The sequence below is a fragment of the Camelus bactrianus genome, unplaced genomic scaffold, assembly GCF_048773025.1.
Source record: "Camelus bactrianus isolate YW-2024 breed Bactrian camel unplaced genomic scaffold, ASM4877302v1 HiC_scaffold_53, whole genome shotgun sequence".
Taxonomy (NCBI): domain Eukaryota; kingdom Metazoa; phylum Chordata; class Mammalia; order Artiodactyla; family Camelidae; genus Camelus; species Camelus bactrianus.
In genome coordinates this window covers 433,879-455,697 of record NW_027413970.1, presented here as the reverse complement: position 1 = coordinate 455,697, position 21,819 = coordinate 433,879, and the positions used below count along the sequence as shown (strand labels likewise).

General features: G+C 44.6%; 2 pseudogenes; both read left to right on the top strand.

Annotated features, from left to right (window-relative positions):
* Positions 1–12,307: 12,307 nt before the first annotated feature.
* On the top strand, positions 12,308–13,287 carry LOC141576966 (junction-mediating and -regulatory protein-like; annotated as a pseudogene).
* Positions 13,288–13,967: 680 nt separating this feature from the next.
* Positions 13,968–21,819, top strand: part of LOC141576967 (large ribosomal subunit protein uL16-like) — a 30,872-nt pseudogene continuing 23,020 nt past the window's right edge.

Below are 21,819 nucleotides of genomic sequence, written 5' to 3'. Positions count from 1 at the left end.
TTGTACATCCCCTTTTAAAATTACAATCATGTTGAGTTTATACTGTATTTAATAATTATTTTAGATGTAAAAATGAGGAAACTGAAACTCACAAACACATGTACATGTAAATACTAGACGCTGTGATCACAGAGGAAATAGAAGAGTTAAAACCCTGATGTTGGGAACGCAGGCTCCACCAGCTACCAGCTCTGTGACTCTGGGTAATTAGGGTTACCTCTCCCAGTGGTCTTCCAACTGCAGGGCTGGAGTAAGGAGCCGTCTCCCTCCTGGGGTGTGGCCTGGTGCTGGGCGGGTGCTCCGTGAGCTAGAGCCCATGGGGTTGGGACTAGAGGCTGGACGGGATGCCCAAGAAAGGGGGGGTGATACACTGAGGGGCAGGACTGATGGGGCAGAGCAGATGAAGCTGCAGGGGGCGGCCCTATGGCCACCTTTCCCTCCAGCCCAACCCAGGCAGACCCACTTTACCCCGGTCCACATGAACTGGGCTGGAATCTTTGGCTCAGCCTCTCTGAGGATCCTTATGACTGTCCCACAGGCCTTCACTTGGGGGTGGCCCCTTCTTCCCAGGAGCCTGGAAATGATGGGAGCTCCCTCATAGGGAGGTGTCCTGGGTACCAAAGCTGGGATCCAAACATTAGGTGCCACCCCGGGTCTGTCTGTGTCCAATCCTCAAGTGACACCGGCCAAGGGCCACCTGACCCATTGGGGTCCAAGGCTCTGCGCCACGGGTCTCCACATGTGGGGGCATGTGTTTGGCCTGTGCTCCTCCACAGGAAGCAGGGACTTGGCCCTTCACCCTGCAGACTCAGGCTGCTGGGTGCTACACAAACACACACATGGCACACACCATATACATACCCTACATAAACACACACACCACATACACCCCACACACAAACATACACATGCAGACACACATCACACACACATAGGGCACATGCCCGAGTCTCCCCCTTCTCTGGGGCCATGCGGGGAGCCCAGCAGACTGATCAGTGGCAGCAACAAGGCTTCAGTGACTCACAGTAAATTCCATCTCATCATTAAATTTGTCATTTATTTTAAGGTGTCAAGTGGGAAAAACTTTTAAGAAGAAACTAAGAAGGATAATGACTGCACGGCCTCACAGAAGTAGAGCCTGAGGCGGAGACCCGGACCCGGGAGACGTGGGTGAGCCAGCAGCGGGGCTTCTGCTTAGGTCAGGAAGCAGCCCTCGTCCCGCCCTCCTTCCCCTCCTCCTTTCCTTCTTCCTTTCTAATAACTGTATTTGGAAAGGCTTCTTCTGCTACAGTTTGCCTGTTTATTTTGGTTCCATTTAATAACAACAGATTTCTTATACTGGTGTGAACACCTTCAGTATCTTTTGAAGTGCACCGCGCTTTTCCCGCTTAGGAGGGTCGGGCACATTCACACAAAGGAACCAGAGATTATCCAATCTGCAGCAACTTTGTAATCAAACCCAGACACTCGGCCCTCACCGAAGGCTGGGGAACATCAGCCCTCCTCAGGGCTCTGCGGGGAAGACAGTTTTGTGGCTCTGGGCTGCCCCTCCAGTGACACAATCACCACCGGATGGGGCAGCCGAGGCCTGAGCTGACAAAACCTACCTCGGTCTTCAGGAACTTTCTCACTTACCAAACATCAGCCTCTTCCCCTCCTTTCTTGTCCTTCCATGGACCAGAGTGGACCAGTGGCAGGACTGGGCCATCAAAATACTACGAGGGGCGCCCATCCTTTCTCCCAGAAGTGACCTCCTGGAACCTGCCCAGCTCTTATGCAGCTGCTCCCTAGTGTTTCTGGTCCACCTGACCCCAGTAAAGTCCATGCGGATGCCCTCCAGGCCTTGAGAAAACCCCAACCCCCGCCTGTGTCCACCGCTGACCAAAGGGTGCACCTGAGACCGCAGACTGTTTATGGGGGATTATATGTGTATATATATATATATATATATAACCCAGAGATTTCAATCTTTAAAGACTAGAGAGCTTTTCAAAATACAAAAGAAACCAAAAATAAAATCGCCTTTTGTTCTTGAAGAGTTACCAGAACTCAAAATGTAAACTCCAGTTTTGCAGTATATTCCGGTTATATGATCCAGACCTTAGAAGACTGTTGGGACAGCTCGCAGAGCCGCCGTCCAGTGGGCATCCTGTGCCCAGAGCTATCCGCCTCCCCCCGCCCACCAGCCCGAGGCCTCCCGAACCCCGCCTGCGGCCCCAGCAGCAGCGCCGGGGAACACCTACATCCACAACCTGCTCGTGGACGGGACCTGTCAGGATGCGGCCATGGTGGGCTCTAAGGACTCGCCCCACATCTGGACCGCCACCCCAGGGAAACCTTTGCTAGCATCACACCAGCTGATGTTGGTGTCCTGATTGACAAAGACTAGTCAAGATTTTTCATGAGTGGGCTAAGGCTTGGGGGCCAGAAATGTTCTGTGATCCGGGACTCACTGCTGCAGGATGGGGAATTTCCCATGGATCTTTGTACCAAGATCACAGGTGGCGCACTCTCTTTCAACATCATGGTCACCGTGACTGCCAAGAAGCTAGTCCTGCTGATGGGCAAAGAAGGTGCCCACGGTGGTATGATCAACGAGAAATGTTATAAAATGGCTCCCTCCTGTGGTGTTCCCAGTACTGACCTCATCTGTCCCTTCCCCCTACTGCTCCCCACTGATTTTGCACCCTCTCCTTCCCCCCCACATACACCATTTTTATTTTTGGGACCATTACCCCACATCCCTTTTTGCTGCCCAAACCACATGGTCAGAGGCCAGGGCTGGATGGACACCTCCCTCTTCTCATACCCTTCCTGTGTGTGGTTGAATAACTTTTTTGTTTTTTTGTGTATTTTTCCTGAATAAAAAAAGATTCTACCAAAAAAAAAAAAAAAAAAAAGACTGCTGATCTGAGACAAAAATATATAATTCTCTTTTAATGTCAGATTCTACCTTTTCAGTAGCCTTCCCCCAAGTTGCTTTCCATTCAATTGCCTGCTGACCCTGCCAGCCCTGCCTCCCCACTCTTGTGATTCACTTACCTTTGGCTCTGCTGCACAGGACTGGGAGTTCTCAGACCATCCAAATTTCTCCTCCAGGATGACAGACATCTCTGGCCATTCAACTTCCATATTCCTTGATGTTTGGGTTCAAAGTATATTTGTGATGGTGGCGTTTCCAAGCTCTATATAGGGCCTACCTCCACGCTTAAAGTCATAGCTGGGTCTGCCATGAAAGTCCCCCTAATAAGCCTAAGGTTTCTTCTTAGATTTACACAAAATGTACATTTTTGTTAATATATGACTTTACTTCTTTATTTCTTGCAGTCTCCATGTTACATATTTTTAGATAAAAGACTCAATTTCAATTAAAATTAACTCAAATGTATCTCTTTTATAATAGTATCAAGAAATCGGAAACAACTTTGAAATATGGCGGTCATAATCTCATGGGTTTTATTCTCTTTTTTTAAGCAAAATAAATCATTATCTCCTCTCTTCCCAGTGGGGACGCGGGGAGGGGAGCATTAATCCTGAATGTTTACTTATGTTTAAAAAATAGCTTTTCAGAGTGGGTGAACAGCCTAAATGCGTTTATTTTTTATAAGAGGTAGGAAATTAAACTCCTGAAGACAGTTTCTTTACCTTGTTAATTTAATTTATGAAAAAAAATGTGGTGAAAATTGCAAATCTTCTTCAGACTTCTCAAAGATATTGGGACAGGTACCTTATCACATAGGTCATCACCAATGGTCTTTCTGATTCTAGAGAAGGAACCCTATTGTGAAATAGTAAGCAATTAGTCAATATTATTAATTTATTCTGAACCTTTGAGAATTAAGACATAAAATGAGAACAATTTCCCTTTCGTGCGATATTTATCCATAATGAGAAGCAACTCATCCATCCATTTACTAGACCCTGGGATGGCGGAGAAATGTGGGTTGACTCTGAGCAGCTGCTGAGCTGATGGAAATGATGCTACAGTTCCCACGTGTCTCACTGTGCTCCCCCTAGACATTTGGTTTTCATGGCTCTCTCTGAAGTTAGAGAAAGTCATAATGAATCATCACCGCATTTAGATTGTGATTGTGATTCCTCCCACCTAGAAATAATGTGGCTTCCCAGGCTCAGGCCAAAGGACTCTCTCTCTCCCCAATACATAGTGGTAGGTTAGTGGGGGAGTGGGACACCATTACCCCATGCATAGAACAATCATTTTAGAAATGTTTTAACTTATAACTTAAACCATGAGATAATAAAGTGTAACTGAAACATTAAAGCCAAAGGTTTCAACAACTAGCTATGTAACACTGACTAGTGCAAAACATGGGTCTTACACAGAAAACTGAAAACACAACACCCACCCTAAAAGAATTTATGATCTAGTAGCAGAAAGAGAAAGAGCAGGTATTCAACAAGTAAGTAAGCATGTAAGTAAATACATAAATACTGAAAAAATGAATTCTCTACTAGAAATAGAAGCAAAGAAGAGCTGGCATTTCCAACTTACAGCATAAGAAGGCACTGAAGGCTTGGGGATATGAGCATGAAATAAAGTTGAATTGGATGTTCTTTTGTCCCTTTTGTAGTTTTCCCAAATGTAAATGGATTCCTTCCATAAGGCAGTGGTGTTACAGAACTAACGCTACTCTTAATGTCCCTAATTATCGAATGTGGAACAATGCAGATGGCAGGCTATTCAGGATTTTTCTTCCTTTGTCTTTCACCATGAGAACCAGCTCACTGCTCATTAAAACATCCTGCAGAGGGCAAACAAGGGAGGGGAGGGAGCTGAAATTCCTTTTGGAAGTTTTTGGGAAGCATTGGTGAAAGTTTTGGTGGAATTGTAGAAACAGTCTCTTTATACTGTCTTCTTCTTTCAAAGAAATCTTGTTTCCCATCAGTGAGATTTATGTGGAGACTAGAAAATGCCATGTGTGCTTTGACTTTCTGGATAAAGGAGTCTTCAAAGAAGGACTTCAAGAAAATAAAGTTTTCTCCCATTTCATATCAAATATTAATTTATATTTTTCCTCTTGAAATTGATTTTATAACCTAAAACAAACCAAGATAAAATATTTCTCAACTAACAGAACACATCAGTATTCACAGAAGTAGCAGAATCTGTTTTTATGTTAAAATTGATGGACCTTAAATTTACTAAAGAAATAAACAAGTGAGAGCAACAAAAAAAATCTAAAAGTAAAATTAAAACAACAAAAACAACAACAACAACAACAAAAAAGAATGACTTTAGAATAGTGACTCTTATCAAGAAAGGAGCATGAATTAAAGTGAAATCTGTGGTGAAAATTTCTTAAGCCCCAGATGCTAATCGGCCTCCTCATCCACTGCACCCCCACGGTCATTGCCTGTAACACGGAGAACAACTTCAGACAGAAGCAGGCTGCACATGTAAGCAGTATGGGTGCTGCCAGAACTTTATTTAAACCCAATAAGATAGAACTGATTCAATAAAAGAGGACAAGCAAGGGGAGGGACACCTGTACGGACATTAGTGAAGACTAAGTTTTGGCTGTTTAAACAAATAGCCCACTAAAATGAATTCTTCTTTGAGATAAAGACTTCTGTTTTTATTACTTTTAAGGCTTTTTGATGGTTGTGACATCCCTGGGCTTCCAAGATACATACGAAAAGTGTCTTTTTATACACTAGATTGGAAAATAGAACAACTAATAATGATGATAATAATAGGTATTAAATCTGGGTACTAGGCGCAGAATAAGAGGACGTGTTTCACAACAACAACACGAGAGCTAACGGGCATTGAGCATTGTGATGTACAGTCACCGATGAGCAGTTTTAAATGTTTTAATTCATTTATTCCTCATGACAATATGGTGTGGATTCTTTTGTTACACTTGTTGGATCAATGAGGAATCTTGGGTAGATGGTGTCACATTTTAATCTAAATTTCTTGTGTAAGTCAAATACAATTTCCCCCTACCAGGATTTTGATTGTCTGATGTCAATTTATATGCACAGTATTTTTTATCTCCCATTTAAAAAAATAGTGGTAAAATACTCATAACATAAAATTCACTATCTTAACCATTTTAGGTGTACAGATTAGCAATGTTAAGAACAAGTACATTGTTGTAGAATCTTCAGAACTCTTTTCAAATCTTGCAAAACTGAAATCCCATACCCAGTAAATAATGCACAGACCCACCATTTTCCTTTCTGTCTCTATGACTCTGTCTACTCCAGATACCTCATACAAGTAAATTCACACAGCAGTTGTCTTCTTGTGACTTCCTTATTTAATGTGTCACAGAGTTTTTGAAAACATATGAAACTATGATAATGCAAACGTATTATTTTCATTTTATAAGAAGGTTTTTAAAATTATTACTATCTCCCAAAAAGTGTCATGACAAGTGATGACTTCTGTGCTTTTTTTAAACTCAAATAATGATTTTAACTCACTGTTATTTTTTAATTTCTAATAATTTACTTAGAGCAAGAAAGGTTTTAAATCAACACATGCTACCAATAACAAAATATATATCAATACTAGACACTTATATTAAAACTTATTATCAATAAGATATTTGATACACTTTGCATTGTCAGTTTCTCAAATGAAAACTATGAGACACACTTTATTATGCTTTATGAAGTGGATATTATTTTCACAAAGAAGTGTATTCCTAAATATTTCTAAGTATTAATTGTATTTATTTCCTTTCTTTTTTAATAAGTGGGATAATTTCCATCAATTACAGACCCACAAACCCAGCTGAAATAAATATTATATATTCCCAAGACAAGCAGTCACCGTTTTGCATTTACAATTTTATTCTTAAACTAAAATTTGAAAGAACCAAAGTCAAATAAGAACCTCATGTTTTTGTAATCTATCAGTTAAGTTTATTATTAAAAATTATTTTTCTTCCTTTACATATAAAATTAAGTAGACTGTGGCTCTTCCTTTGTAAAAACAAACAAACAAAAAACCAAAAAAAAAAAAACTAAGAATGTTACAGTTCAGATTTCAAACTTCAGCTTTTTCAACAAAGCTCAAATTTTCTTTTCACCATTTTTCTTTCATGACCTCTGATGGTGGAAATGTAAATTGACATTACAAATATCAACAGAAATAATGCCACAAATTCCATTTACCTTGTTACTGAAGATCATTTTCCTTCTTTTCATATTTATTTACCTTGAGAATGTAACGGTATTAATTATTCAACAATATAGAAAGAGTGTTGGACAATTTCATACTACTTCGAAGCATAAGAATTCCCTCTTATTCACAGTGTATAAATCTCAAAGTGTATGTGTGCACATTACATACAGTAAAATGAACATTTTATTGATATAACAACTTACTCCTGCAACTACTAGCTTTCCAATGGAAATTGAATAAAGTTTGGCTAAGTTGAAACAATTATTTTAATTTACAAAACCATCATTTTTCCTAAATCCTGTACATATGAATAAGGCAGCAAAATTATATATTAAGATCTGAATTATTTGAATTCATTACTTCAACTTAGTTAATAAGACTACTGTCTTGACATGAATTCCTCCCAAAAAGGCCTCCTCACAGGGAATTTATCTGGGAATGTGACCCATAGAGTAGGAATAATGAACAAGGTGGTGAAAACAGGGAAGAAGGAAATGCTGAAGTATGGATATGTTATCACAATGACCATGGCCGACCTGTGCTGGAGTCCACAGGCTTTCTGGGAGGCCTCATGAAAGCCAGGAAATGAAGAGAAGGCTTTTCCCACAGGCTTCCACCTGCCATGGATTTAGTGGCCTTTGGACTTTGACTATCACATAAGCACTTGTAGGCTGCACATTCCGCATCCTGCATTTCTTGTCAGAAAGCTTCCAGGAAAGGAAAGGAGAGGCTCACGCCTTAGCCAGAGTAAGAGACTCCCCAGTTTCACCTGCAGGAAGCTGGTCAAAGTCTCCAAGAACTGGTAGTAGGACAGGTGCCTGCAGTAGGACACAGGGCCAGGAGGGTGCTAAGTGATGCTCAGAGTGGGTGCTGGTGCACTAGAGCCTTAGGACTCCTCAGACCCACCTTTTCTCTCCCTTAACTCTAATCTGCCCCTGAGTCTCCTTCCAGGTGCTGGCCAGCTGCAATCTCTATAAGAGGGTTTGTGGAATATCCTGGTGGCTACAGCTGCTCCCAAAGCCTTGCTGAGAGTCAGCATCTCTCCTCCCCACCACTAATTCTAAATTTCTCTCATCTTTGACCAGTGTCTCAGCTGATCTAAGGTTGCCTGCCTGGTAGAGTGAGCCAGACCTTCTTCATCTAGGTTTGATTTGCTTTACCTCCATGAGGACATAGTTGCTGTAAATGCCAAGATACCATTATCACTTGTCACAAAACACCAGGTGATGCATCAGTGAAGTTTGTGACTATTCCTTCCTGCCTCCACTATACAGCAGTGACCCAGGTTCTTCACGTTACTAAGGGCAAGTTAATCTTGAAAATATATTAACATATTAATTCTCTTTTGTTTGATGATCCAGGAATGAGAAGGCCAATCACTGGAATCAGGAGCCCAAAGTGGCTAGATGATAGTCAGTTCCTGTGGAATGCTTATGTTGTCCTCTGGTGGAAGTGTTTTCCTTCTTGGGAACCAAGATCTCCAATCCAGTAGAGCCTAAAGCTTCAGACACAGGAAGCATAAACTTTGAAAGTGAGTCACTAGGAGTAATGGTAAATGGGGCCATTTGTACTCTCACCTCTTGGTTCCTGACAGGACAGCACCATATGTCAGCCATCGATACAGCACACATAGCACACACTTTCCCCAACCTGAAACTTGAGCTGAGCCATCAACAGCTCATCCAACCACTATATCAGATCAACTCCTTCTAGGTGATGAGACAGATGGTAATCCCAGTGGAATCTGTGCTCATGCACCCCTGGTTTCACAACTTTTGTCATAAATTAATCCCTCAAACACAGTGTTGTAGAGGATGTTGTGCCAATAAATAAGGCATTTTGTAAGCCCCAAATTCATGGTGCTGGTGGAGGCTTTGCTGGCAGAGAATTAAAATGCATTACCATTGTAGGTTTACATTCTAGCAAGGATGAACTGTTGCCATCTCTAGAGTGGAAGGGATCCAATAAAGTTAATCTGACAGCAAATGGCTGGCTGGTCTCCTTGAGGGATAATATATCACAGACTCAGGACCAGGCTCTACTGTTGACAAGCTGGGCACTCAGAAAGGAGCAGGGTCTAGATCTGCATTAGGGAGAGGGATCCCAGTCTGCTGTACCCACGGCTCTTCCCAGCCATGGTGTCATATCTGTTCATGCACCAATCGTCCAAACAGGGGACCGCTAAAGGTTAAGGATGGAGTATAGTTCACACTCACAGAGCAAACTAAGCTGTCCAGTTGATTGCTGAGAGTCTTCTATTCAGAGAGTGCTCTTTGGTGGGCACTAACACGAGACAATGGTCTGCATGCTATATATCTGCCCCCAGAGATCCATCCACTTGCCTCTTTCCCCAGATTTCCTTGTCTCTGTTTTCTTTTTTTTTTCCTTGCTTTACCAAAGCCCCTGACAAAAAGTCATTTGCTACTTCCCAGTAGTCTATGCATATCCATAGCTCAGGCCACTTCTGCCTCCATATAATGTAATGTATGAATTGTTCTGTTTGGAGCTCTTCCCACTGGGAGGATGTCCCTTTAGGGATGCGTTCCTTTAGGGTGAGCTCTGAGTGCAGCTGTAGTGTGACAACTGTTCACTTATGGCTGCCATCAGTTTGCCACCCTAACCCACATGTGAACAAGGCCAATATTTTTTTTTCTCTTTAATCAGCACAGCTATTTCTAGCTACCATCAGATCTGCTGGTTCACATGGCCTGAGATTCCAGGAAACTTGCACAACAGCCTGGGCCTCCTGAAGACCTTTTTATTTATCTGGGCATCATTTAAGTCCAATAAGTGTTTGGTACACTTTTCTCATAAGGCCCTTTGTAGAAGGGTAGGTAGAATGTTTATAATTATTCTTATGTCATTAAAGAGTCCTTTCTCACGGGCACTCACCCTCCATTTTAGCCAATGGTATCTGGGTCTGTTCAAATTAAATACATCCAGAAATTGGGTGCAGACCCTGGGTTTTGCATTGTGATAGTTGATGTTAGGAATCTGCTCACCATGTATTTACTGGGGCAAAATCTGTGTATATATAGACCTTCACAGTTCAACCCCTGTCGTTCAAGAGTTCAGAGTATTGACAAAAGACCACTGGGAGGATGAGAGAATGGAAGTTGGATAAGCAAGGAAGTGAAAACAAACTTTGAATTCTGGTTCAGCCACCATGTCTTTGAGCAAGTTACTTAATTTCTGTGCTTCACTTTATCTGTCTGTAATATGGGGGGATAACAGAGACATTGTGCAACTTTGGGTTTTTCTCACTGAAAGTGGCCGGTTTCTCTTCATCAACCTTTGCTGCCTCATCCTTTAGGTGCTTTAGGTCAAATTTAGCCTTTGTTTCCTCTAGGAAGCTTTCTCCATCCTCCCAGGGTTTGAGGTGGCCTCCAATGTCTTTCAGCCACATGTACCTCTCCTACAGTAGCTGTTGTCATACAGAATTGCAATTGTCAGATCACTTATCTATCTGCTCCACTAAGACCAAACACTTTACTGGGGCAGGGATTATGACTGTCCTAGCCCATTTAGCACATATTGGAAAAAGTTTATAAATTTCATTGAACTCTCTTGTAGATTGTAAGGGTTAAGTGAAGTAATGTGTGTACTGCTCCTCGCAACTTAAGTGTTCAGTAAATAGTAGGTTTAAAAAAGCTCCATTATTTTTCACATCTTTATCATACGGCACAGTTCCTGGCATGTACACATTTGTATCTCAATAAACACTTGCTGAATGAAAAGTTCAGGACAGACATGATAAGGTCCTTAACTACGTCTGCCAACACTAATTTCAACTGCTGTCAATTTTCCTTTCAGTATCCTAAATGCTGTCCTCTGAAACTCCAGTGTGTATTAAGTTCTTATTTTTTTATAGGAAGCAATGGCAAAAATAAAACAAAAATCCAAGAAAATAATTGTAAGATGCCACTGTAGAATGGAGGAAAAGGAGAGGTAGTGGGAAACCATAGAGGTGCTGTGAGGTAGTAGGGCTTGGGGTGTCTGTATTTTCTTTCTTCCTTTCTTCCTTCCTCCCTTCCTTCCTCTATTTGTTTGTTTCTTTCTTTTTTTTAACTTTCACTTAATTTTATTTTGTTTCGGAGTTCTACTGAGTTGTCTTCAGACACCTTCCTTTCATATCTTAAAAATTGTATCATAAGGATGTTAGGAGAGAATTCAACAGCCTAGGGGGTCTCAATAAAATAAAGCACATAGTTCATATGATATGGAGTACTTTCTGAATTTAGAAGTTATCCCCCCGGGTGAATGGAGGAAAACTTACACTTGAGGGTCCCTTTGAATAAATGGAGTTCAAAACTTCTCAGTCCCTCGGTCTTTGTTCCTCTTTTCCTGGGTTCGGAGGCCACCTCTACTGCAGGGCGCACCTGCCACTCTCACCGCCGGCCAATCGGCGGCTCCAGCCCGCAGGCGGCTCCGCGGAAGGAAGAAGGGAGGGGCTCGCAGCAGCCAGTGGGCGGGGCGGGGCGGGGGTGCTGGGGGCGGGGCCAACGGACGCGGGCGGCTGTGCGCGCTGCCGCCGCTACCGCGGCACCGGAGTGCGGCACGTGTCCGTGTTTACGTCCTAGTGGAGCCTATGTCAGCAGCCGACTGGCGACATTGTGACAATACTGAGGCACAAAGTTTAGGAGACGGGACCGTCCGTCAAGCCAGCTCCTGGCTGCCGGGAAGAGGAGGAGGGGGGGCAGGGAGATCGGCCTTGGTACTAGCGGTGGAGACACACACACGGTTCCCGACCACCTGCCTGGCCCCACGGAACCGCGCCTCACCTCCGGAGCCCCGCAGGTGCAGCACCGCGGCCTCGCCCCAGGGGGTGGCTAGGGCTGGCGCCAGGCGCTGCGGCAGCTCGGGGCTTGTAAACAGATACCCCTTGCACGTGACCGTGTGAACTACATGCTCCTGGGGGCGTGTTCTCTTTCCCGCGAGCTGCGCCACAAAGAAGCGGGGCGGTCGGAAGGCAGAGAGGCGGGCGAGCAAGCAGGGAGAGCCCCTCAGCGTTTTAGGATGGCCGAAGACGCCTGGCGAGGGTAAGCGGTGGGGGGCGGGGGTGCTGTTGGGCACGGCACAGCCAGCGGCTGAGTCCGTTGGCGGGCAGGGCTGGTGACCCTTTCCCCGGGGCCTGGCCCTGGAGCCACCATGTTTTTGGCGCTCAAGGAGAGACTCCAGTTGGACTGGGTGGCCTGGCGGCTGCATGTGTTCTACAAGCGGAAGAAGCACAAGTTCATCTTCATCATCTCCTGGAATGAGATTGAGGGCAAGTTTGCCATAACCTGCTAAAACCTGATGGCCCAGAGGCAGAGGAGCGGCACCAGCGGTCAGGTGGGTGCGGGATGGGGCGCCAAGCCTGGCATACCCATGTCCAACAGGACCTGCAGGCTGTGCAGCCCAGCAGGCAGGGGTTGGCCTGGGGCCACTGCCTCAGTGACCCAGGGCAGAAGCCCTGGGCCCCAGAAGCTCCCGTCCTGGACCGAGGGTGGCTTTCCATGGAGCATGTGCAGCCTTCGAGGGGACCTGCTGCCCTGAAGTTTGTCTGGAAAAGAGGTGGGAAGCCCTCTCTGGATCCCAGTGTGGGCCAAGTCCAGCCCGATCCTGAGCACATCTGCAGGTAGAGATGTGCCTCTGTGGCAGCCCCCTTGGCGCCTATGGAGGCCCAGGTGTCCTCAGTGTGGAAAGTGAGCGCCTGCAGAATGGTCACCTAGATTGAGGTGCTAGAAATGGTGAGGGAGGATGAGGCGGATCCGGCATACCCGGGACTCTCAGTCACGGAGCAGCGGACGCCCGCTGTGGAGCTGGAGTCCCCGCCAAGGCGTGAAGCTGGTCCGGGCGCTTCTTCCAGGATCTGCGCTCAGTGCACCAGCAGCCAAGCCCTGTGAACTCGCAGCTGGAGCCGTGCTTGCTGATATTCCCCGAGGAGATCTTGGGCATGTGGACAGTGCTCTTTGGGGGCGTCCCGGAGGTGACTGAGCAGGAGATCGCCACTGTTACTGTTACTGGGAAAAGGGAAATAAGAATTACCTCGTTTCTTAGTCATCCCTCAAAGAAAGAATTTTTAACGAGAGAAAGAAAGTGTGATATAAGTCAGATTTTTATTAGTAAAATAAAAAGTTAGTAAAAAATATTACTTTCCCAAGAATTGGGAGCTGGCCAATCCAAGAGAGGAAAAATGGCGCTGCTCCTTTGTTTTTCTGTCTTATATCCTGTCTTAGGGGCATTTGTGCGTGTGTGTGTGTGTGTGTGTGTGATTGATTGATTGATTAATGGCTCAGGTTCTTTGAGTTAACAAGCTGATTGACGACTCAAGTTCCTTTTGCTCTGGTTGATTGACAGCTCAGGTTCCTTGTGCTCTGGCATGCCCATCCCCTTTTGGGCAGGTTTTTACCCATGAAGCACATAGACAAACCAATGGGAGGGGGCTCAGACTGTAATGTTAATTACGTTACAATGAGCATTGATTCAAGTTACACCGGGTCCTTCTCTTATATGCAGCTGCAGCATTTTGATTTTAAGTGGCTTCTTTTGCTGGCCCTCATTTAGAGAAAGCAAAAATTTCTGGAGTCCCTTATCCTGAATGCATACATACTGTTATTTCCTGGATTGTTCCTTCCCCCTTCCTCTCCCCCTGCCCAGTGCTCATTTCTATCTAACTACCTAACATCATCGACTTCAGGTCTACTTGGGCCACGACCTGGACACCTGCGGATGGAAGATCCTCTCCCAAGAATTCTTCACGGAAACCCATGACTGGGAGTATTATGAACCCTTAGCGAGCTGCAGCAGAAGGACCAGGAGGCACATCCAGGAGGTAAAGACCTAGTCTGGGCTCCAGTCATAGCTTTTGGTTACTCACTGCCGAAGGCTGGAGCCTAGGCCTAGGCTGTGCGCTTCTGGGACACTTGTTTTTCTAGACAAGGGAAAAGGAAAACCTGCTTGTGTATTTTCAATTTCTTGTCCACTAGATGGTGGATCACAGTCCCTTATCCTAACAACAGAGTTCTTTCTCACAGGTTTGCGTTTCTCTCACAAAGCCCACACTGGGCTTTACACGTGGAAAGTGCAAATTGGAAATCATCCAATAAGTTACTTTTTTTCCCCAGACTTCCCCTTGTAAGGCAGAAAGCTGAAAGGACATTAGAGGAGAAGGTTAGGGAGAGATGAGAAGTGAGGAAATACAAGGTTTAGGGGAGCTAACCTGCACTTCCCAGGAAGCCATGGGTGGGCCCACCACACCTGTCACTCCTGCTTTGGCTCTGGTGACCTTGTTGTCACTGCACTACCAGGAGCACAGAGGAGAAGGCCACGGAGCCTCCACCAGGGCAGCAGCGACTGCTCCTACCCACCAGGTTGTCCTGGGGAACCACGGCCACTCCAACCTGTGCTCAGAGAGGTGAAAAGACACTAACCACTGTCCCCGGTGTCCGTGAATCACGTGACCATAGTGGGTCATGTGACAGCCTGGGGGCTGAAGTCCACCCCTTAGACCTTCTGGGAAAGCACGAAATTCAGAGGCAAATGTAGGTGAGGCCTGGATGCTCGCTTCTTGCTCGGGACAGCAGGGCCAAGACTGTCCTCAGACCCGCTCCTCAGGGCTTTAAATTTGGGGTCACTCCCGTCTGCTGCCCCTGCTCTGCTGCGGGTGTGCCTTTTTCCTCCCTCCGACTTGAGAAACTGCACTTTCTGGGGCAGGGGACAGTTTGCATGAGTTCTGCCTTTGGCCCAGAATTTGGGGCCAAGACCTTAACTGCCCCCACCCAGAACAACAGAAATGCAAATTATGGGGGTTGTGGGGTGGGGGAGGAGTTATTGTGCAGATCGGGCCAGGTATAGTCCACGTCTCCACACCTCCCACCTCTGAGAAAGGGAGCTAGTGTTGGAGCTGCCTCAGGGAACTATAGTCAGGTTGGTAACTCAATCCCAAATGGGCGTTCAAGATTAAAAAAAAGTTCTTTATATTCTAGTTGCAGTTTTCTGTAAGTTTCAGATTGTTTTAAACTAAATAAAAATAATTTGTGGTTCTAAAAGGGAAATTAATCATCATTCTTACACATGGGTCTAAAAAAAGAGCTTAAAATGTCACTAATATGATGTGTTTTGCAATGATAATGTAAGAAATTAAAATCCAGTCATCTAGAGATCACAAATTAATTTATTAAAAATGATCCTGGAATTACATAGCTAGAAGTTTTAAACTTTAAGAAGCCAAAAAGAAAACTCTACATGTTACCAATATTTGCATACCAAATTTGTTTTAAATTGCTATTTAAAACAAAAACTATGGTAGAAATGTCTATGGTTTATAACACTGGCAATTCATCTCTGGGGTAGACGGGCTTCTTAAGAAAAACATCTTTAAGGGCGTTATGGACTGAATGTTCACACGTTGAAATTCTATTCTGCCCCTCCACCCCCCTTCCTTTTCATCCCTATGAGATGCTCAGATGTACTAAGAGGTGAGGCCTTCGGAAGGTGATTAGGATTAGACGAGGTCGTGAAGGTGGAGCCCTCCTGAATGGGATTAGTGTCCTTATAAGTGTCATCAGTCTGCACCGCTTTCCCTCCTCCCCTCTCTCTGGAGTGAGGCCAGACCCAGGCACTGAGCGAACAAGACTGTGAGCTGAGATTCTGGAGCTGCTGCCACCACCGCCAGCATGAGAGCGAGGGACCACCCGAGGGACCCAGCCCCTGTGCGCTGGCCCAGCCGAGACCTGCGCCCAACCTGGGGCCAGCGGGAGCCACGGCCCCCCGTCTCCCCCTCCCCTCCCCGCCGGCAGCGGCAGCTGCACACGCCGGAGCCCGAGCCGGCAGCCGGGGGCCGGGAGGCGGCTACCTCGGGCGGGGCTCGTCAGCGGCTCCGCGGTGAGAAGGTGCTGAGATGCGGCTGGAGCTTCTGTCTCATCCTGGGGCCTGGGGCAAGGGACCCCCAAGGTGGAGGGAGGGGGTCCCAGCCTCAGCGACACCTGTGGGAGCCGGAAGCCGGGGTGGCGCCGAGCGGAGCTGGCTGGATCCCCCACCTCAGTGCCATCTCCGCCACCCTTCTGCGTCTATAGCATCTCCACCCTGAGTATATGAGCCGGGACCCTAAGTTCGGCCACCACCCCCCAGCCAGGGGTGTGGGCGGGGACCCCAATATGAAGTAGTGGCCCCAGCAGCGGGATCAGCAGGACCGGCGCCGCCATCCTTTCCTTCTCTCGCCCTCCCTTCTGCCCCCTTGGGGGTCTTCTCCCTCAACCAGTCACTGGACCCTGGCTCCTCGGCAGGACTCCGGGAGGACTTCTTAGGGCCCCACCCCCACCCCAGCCCCGAGGGCGGCGGGTTTGGGGGGACCTGGAGGGCCGACTGCAGCCTTCGCCCAGAAGTAACTATTAAAATCAAAATACAGAGCATCCCAAACCTGACTGTCCAGGGACAAGTGGACAAGGACCGGCAGAAGACCCAGCCTGAAGAGGCCCAGAAAGAGAAGAATAGGGAAGTGGGGCCGTTGCCTCCTCTGCTCTGTTGGTGTTGAAAAGACCTGGGTGGCTGCCCCGCTTCTTCCTCAGTAAGGCGCGGGCCCTGCCGCATCTGCCGCCTCCATCCCGAGGAGGAAGGGAACCAGCCCACCTACAGAGCTCTGGCTCTTCTGTAAAGTGTGAGTGGTTCCGGGAAGGGGAGTTGAGGGATGGGGAGGGCGAGGGTGCCTGTGCATCCTGCGGTGTTTTGCAGATGTTTTCCTGGAGTGTTGGGAGCATATAGATGAGCGGGGTACCTGAGTCCTCACTGCGGGCAGAATTTATCAGGCAGTCCCGTGTTTTGTAACATTTTAGTTCTCATTTTAGTTAGTGTGTGTGATACGCAAGCCTGCAGGTTTCTTTTTGTGGAGTTCTGTCTTTCTGCAGAGTGGACACTTGCATGTTTCTGGCCATTAATTGGTAAAAGGAAACTGAGGAAGCCAGAGCATATGTGCGCACAGAGGACATCTCTGTGTATGTAGCTTTTCCTGGTACATCGGGTGGGAAACAGCTCTGTAGGTTTTGTTTCTGGGCAACTCTTATTTGGGTTCCCAAATGGAAGCCTCTGACTCTGTGAGGCCCTGAAAGTAAAATTTATTTTCTTTTCTGCATTCTTCCTTGAGAGTTTTCATTTCGGCACAGGAACTTTTTACCTTCTCATTTCCTGGGTGCAGTTCCTGCGTATCAGCAGGACGTGGTAACAGAGATCAGTTATTCAGGAAACTTGGGGTTCTTAGGAATCATAACTGATTTGGGGGAGAGCATTTAGTACTTTAACCAGTTTATTAAAAAGGTATTTCATATTTCCTTAGCCAATTTTTTTTCCCCTGGGTAACATATGTCCTAATTGACAGCATTTTTTAATTGGTGGAATGACTTGTGACTTTTTTCAGTTGTCTTCTCTATCAAATGAGGATGATTTTTTATCCCCCTTTGTTACTTTAAAGGAGAAGTCTATAGAATCTTTGATTTGTATTTTAAGTATCCTCTCAGAGTGCCAAATTAAGGTGCAGGAAGATAATGAAAATTTTGTATATTTACGCAGACTTTAAGGGTTAGGCATAGGTGGAATTTTACATAACAATGCAGACAGTACCATACTGAGGATCACAGGCCCCTGGACAGCTGTGTGGGCTTAGTCCTGAAGCCACTGCTGAGAGAGGCTCTGTGGAGTGAATGTAAGCCTGGGTCATCTGTGTTAAATTTTCCATTCAGGACCTTGATCAAACTTATTTAAAACTTTCTCAAACACTTTTTAGCCTGTACTTTTTTCTTCTGAAGTGACAAATTCTACAAGTTTATTAGCCCTCATTTTTATTAGGAATTCATTTATTTATCCCAAACCTGTCTATTTAAAGTTCCAGGACAGATCCTGAGCGTGTGTTTTGAGAAATGCTAGAACGAGCTGGAGTTCATCTTTTCCTGGTTTTATAGATTTTCACTGTTCCTCTTTACCATCATCTTTCCTGACCCTTTTTGTCTGTTTTACAATCACTTTGCCCTCCTCTGGAACTTCTGCAGCTGTTTTATCCTTATTTATATGCCTTGTTCTTGTTATGCCTTTGTTATGAACCTTAAATTCTGTCTATTTTAAATAGACACTGACATTAAATTATTGTGTAATGGTTGTAATATTAGATGTGAGATCAGAGACACCTGTTGCTTTATCTGTTATTTTGTGACCATGAGGAAGTCATGTATCCCATGTTTCACAAAGATAGGAAGAGAAATCTAGTCCTGCATAGGCTGCTTTTGGGAGGGAGGAAGGGAGGACAAACCAACAAAATAGTTTGAGTGTAAATTCTACTCCATCAGCGTTGCTTACTAAATTTAAGACTTTTATTGCTTTTACTATAGATTGGCTAAAATTCATGTCAGTGTTTTATTGCGTATTTATTTAGGAGCAAAGAAACAACAAAGTAATGGGGGTCCCTGCCTTTGAGATGCTTTTACTTATGAATGGCAGAGACAATGATACACAGACTGCACAAAACTGTAGGGAAAGGGAAATGGACCAGTTTTTAATCTGTGACCGCTATATGACAGAAAGTGATTGGTACATTATAGATGTAAGTGTGTTTGTACATTTTTCATTGGGGAAATGTTGATATTGGACTACACAGAACATACTGGAGTGTCTGAGCCAGTGGAAGAAAAGAGCAGGTGGAGATGAAATGTTAAGACTTTTGGAACTGGAGGATGTGGGGAACAAAGGTAATTAGGAAGTTGGTTGATGGGAAATCACAGGGAAGTTGTTGAGTAGCTTAGGATCTGTTTGTGCTTGTGTGGGTATGTGTTTACAGCTCAAAGAATCAGTTGAGAACAATATTCCTGAGATGGTAGTTTTAAACCATAGAGGAGAAATTGTATTTTAAACCAAGGCATTATACCTGGATTCGGATTTTGTTTTTCTAGGGAACCAACATTTTTATACCATGGTCACTGAAGAGCGATACAGATGGAGGAGTGAAAAAGGTGCTCCCAATATATTAGCATGGTGCTAGTGGTTTCTGATACAAAGTAATTCAGAAATGGGGCAGTGGACTTTGTTTTGGACATTACATTTTCGAATTGAAGTTGGATACTGATGAAATCTCAAGACAGTAAAATTATGAGCAATATGCTGAAAATGTAGAATTGGGAGTCATTATCAAAGTATTAAAGTTTCTCAAGAGTGCTGATGGAGAGCAAAGAGCTGACAAATGGGTATTTTTACTTGGGAGAGGAGAATCTGTTGAAGTTAGCAAAGGTACAGTAAGAACAGAGATGGATGAGACTCTCCCTAAAATAGATGTTCTTAAAGAGAGTACAACCTGAAGTGGAAAAGGGAGGAACAGCCAGTCTCAGGACACATGATTATTTTTGAAACTACTGGCAAGCTTTTTGTAGGGTATGTCTCTTGAGGTTAAGTTCAGAAGAATATGTAGGATTTCACTGTTAAGGAACTTATACATAAAGGACAGATCTGTTTTACCAAATTCATGTTTTTAAAATGTGCCTTTCATTATCATACTGAGTTTAGTCCCCAACATGATGAAGTGGGTCTAAAATATTTGGCAAAGAAGGCTGCTTCTCCTGCTGGTAGGTGGTGTGTGTCTTTGTGTCCCACACAGTGGACGGGACAGCACTTTGCTGGCACAGCATTGCTGAAAATGCCTTTACAAAATCTTTTTATTAAAAAACTAACAAATAAAACCAACTTGACACTTAAAAAACCCTGACATTTTTGAAGCATAAGATGCTGGAAGACTGATTTTTTAAAAATTTAAAACAATTTAAAAATTTTCGTTGTGAAGTGTGGAATTTACTGTTGATGCCAACAAGGATTGAGGATTGTGATTTAGGGACTCTATATAGCCACACTGTCTTGTGTTCCTTAGTTTGAATTCACCAATTCCTTTGTAGCTTCTTTGGCCTCTTCTTAGGAGTGACTGTTCCAATGGGAAAACATCCAGGGTAGATCAATTTAGATGGGGAGTTAGATCTAAGGTGGTTTCTGGAACAGATGCCATATGGGCAAATTGCTTCCTCATCCGCTATCTTCCACAACATTTTTATGCAAGTGAAATCATGGTTTGATGAACTTTAAAGGGCAGTCTTTTTGGGTTAACATAGTTTACTAGTAAAGGCAGTGGGAATGGTGGGACTCTGGTATTTGGAAATGGTAACGTCATGTGCTTTGCCCAGGCAACTTTGGGATTGATATGAGATGATTAAAAAGACTTAAGAGTGTGCATTTTTGTTTGTGTGTTTGACACCAGATGAGCTAGCAGCCCATGCCTAGGCTAGCATCAGCCCAATGCTTGTAGATTGGAGATGGTACTTGGAGAAGTTTTGTGCTGCCTCTGACATCTCGTTGTGTAGAGGAGGGGTTGGCAAACTGTTTTTTTTTTGTTTTGTTTTGTTTTGTTTTTTTTGTTTTTTGTTTTGGTGAAGGACCAGTTAGTAAATATTTTAGATTTTGTGAACCACATGGTCCTGTCACAATGATTCATTTCTGCTCTTGTAGTGCAAATGCAGCCACAGACAATCTGTAGGTGAATGAAGGTGACTGTGTTCTAATAAAACCTTATGCATAAAAACTGGAGGTAGTATGGGTTTGGCTCATAGTTTATGGACCCCTGATGTAGACAACTGCCAAGTCCACCTGCATGCAGTCTGAGCATCCCTCTACTGCAAAGCTGTGATTGGCTATTTCAGGTGGCCTGTTTTCTAAGTGAGATATGTTCCTTGGGGGCTGTCTTAAAATGATTCTGCACAGAGTCTACTGTTCAAGTTAATTTTGCCTCCATAGTAATGAAAACCATGGACTGAGGAACAGGGGCAATGCCATCTATGAAGGGATGCACACAAAATGTAGGGACACTTGCATTTCTTGTTCAAAGATACCATAATATAAAAGGTACCACATAGTGATATAATGGCTGTGCATCATGGCCAGAAGAGTCTTTGGAGTATCTGAAGAAACTTCTGGGTATAATTTTGAAACATTCTGAAAATAAGTTGTAAAGCACTTTAGATGTGAAATTAGAAGTGCTTATGGTCTGTTTGAACCAGATGGAAGTATTCGTCAAACTGTAAGAACACTGAGGTTTGATACTTATGCGTCTTAGAGCCTTGACCTCCTGCAGCGCCCGGCGCGGCGTGCGGAGTCCCGCTCCGCCGTCCGGTCCTGCTACCGGCGGCTGCTGTTTCCTAGGCGACCCCGCACGGCGTGTGCGCGTGCGCGTGCTCGTCATAGCGTTGCCGCAGCCTGGGGTGACGGCAGCGTGGGGCCAATTATTTCCTAAGTGACTCTATCTCACAAGTGTTGTTTAGAAAGGATAATTCACTTTGGTCAATTTTACGTCATAGCTAGCACCACAGCACTTGTTTCATATGTCAACGAATAGGTGAATTAGATATGGTATATTTTTGCCTGGTTTCATAAATCTTATTTATCTTTGGGTTCCCCAGTTTCTGTCAGGAGAAAGGATTACTCTTCCAATAGTGACACTTTTTAGTTAGGGTTAAGCCTGCTTTTACTTTAGATAGTATTTCTACACATATAATAGATACTTCAATTCCTCTTCCTTTAAGAAAGGTGCCAGTTTTATATAAACTGACATTTTTAGTATACCTTTTAGAAAGAAGGTCACTGTAAAGTTACTTTCCTATTCATTA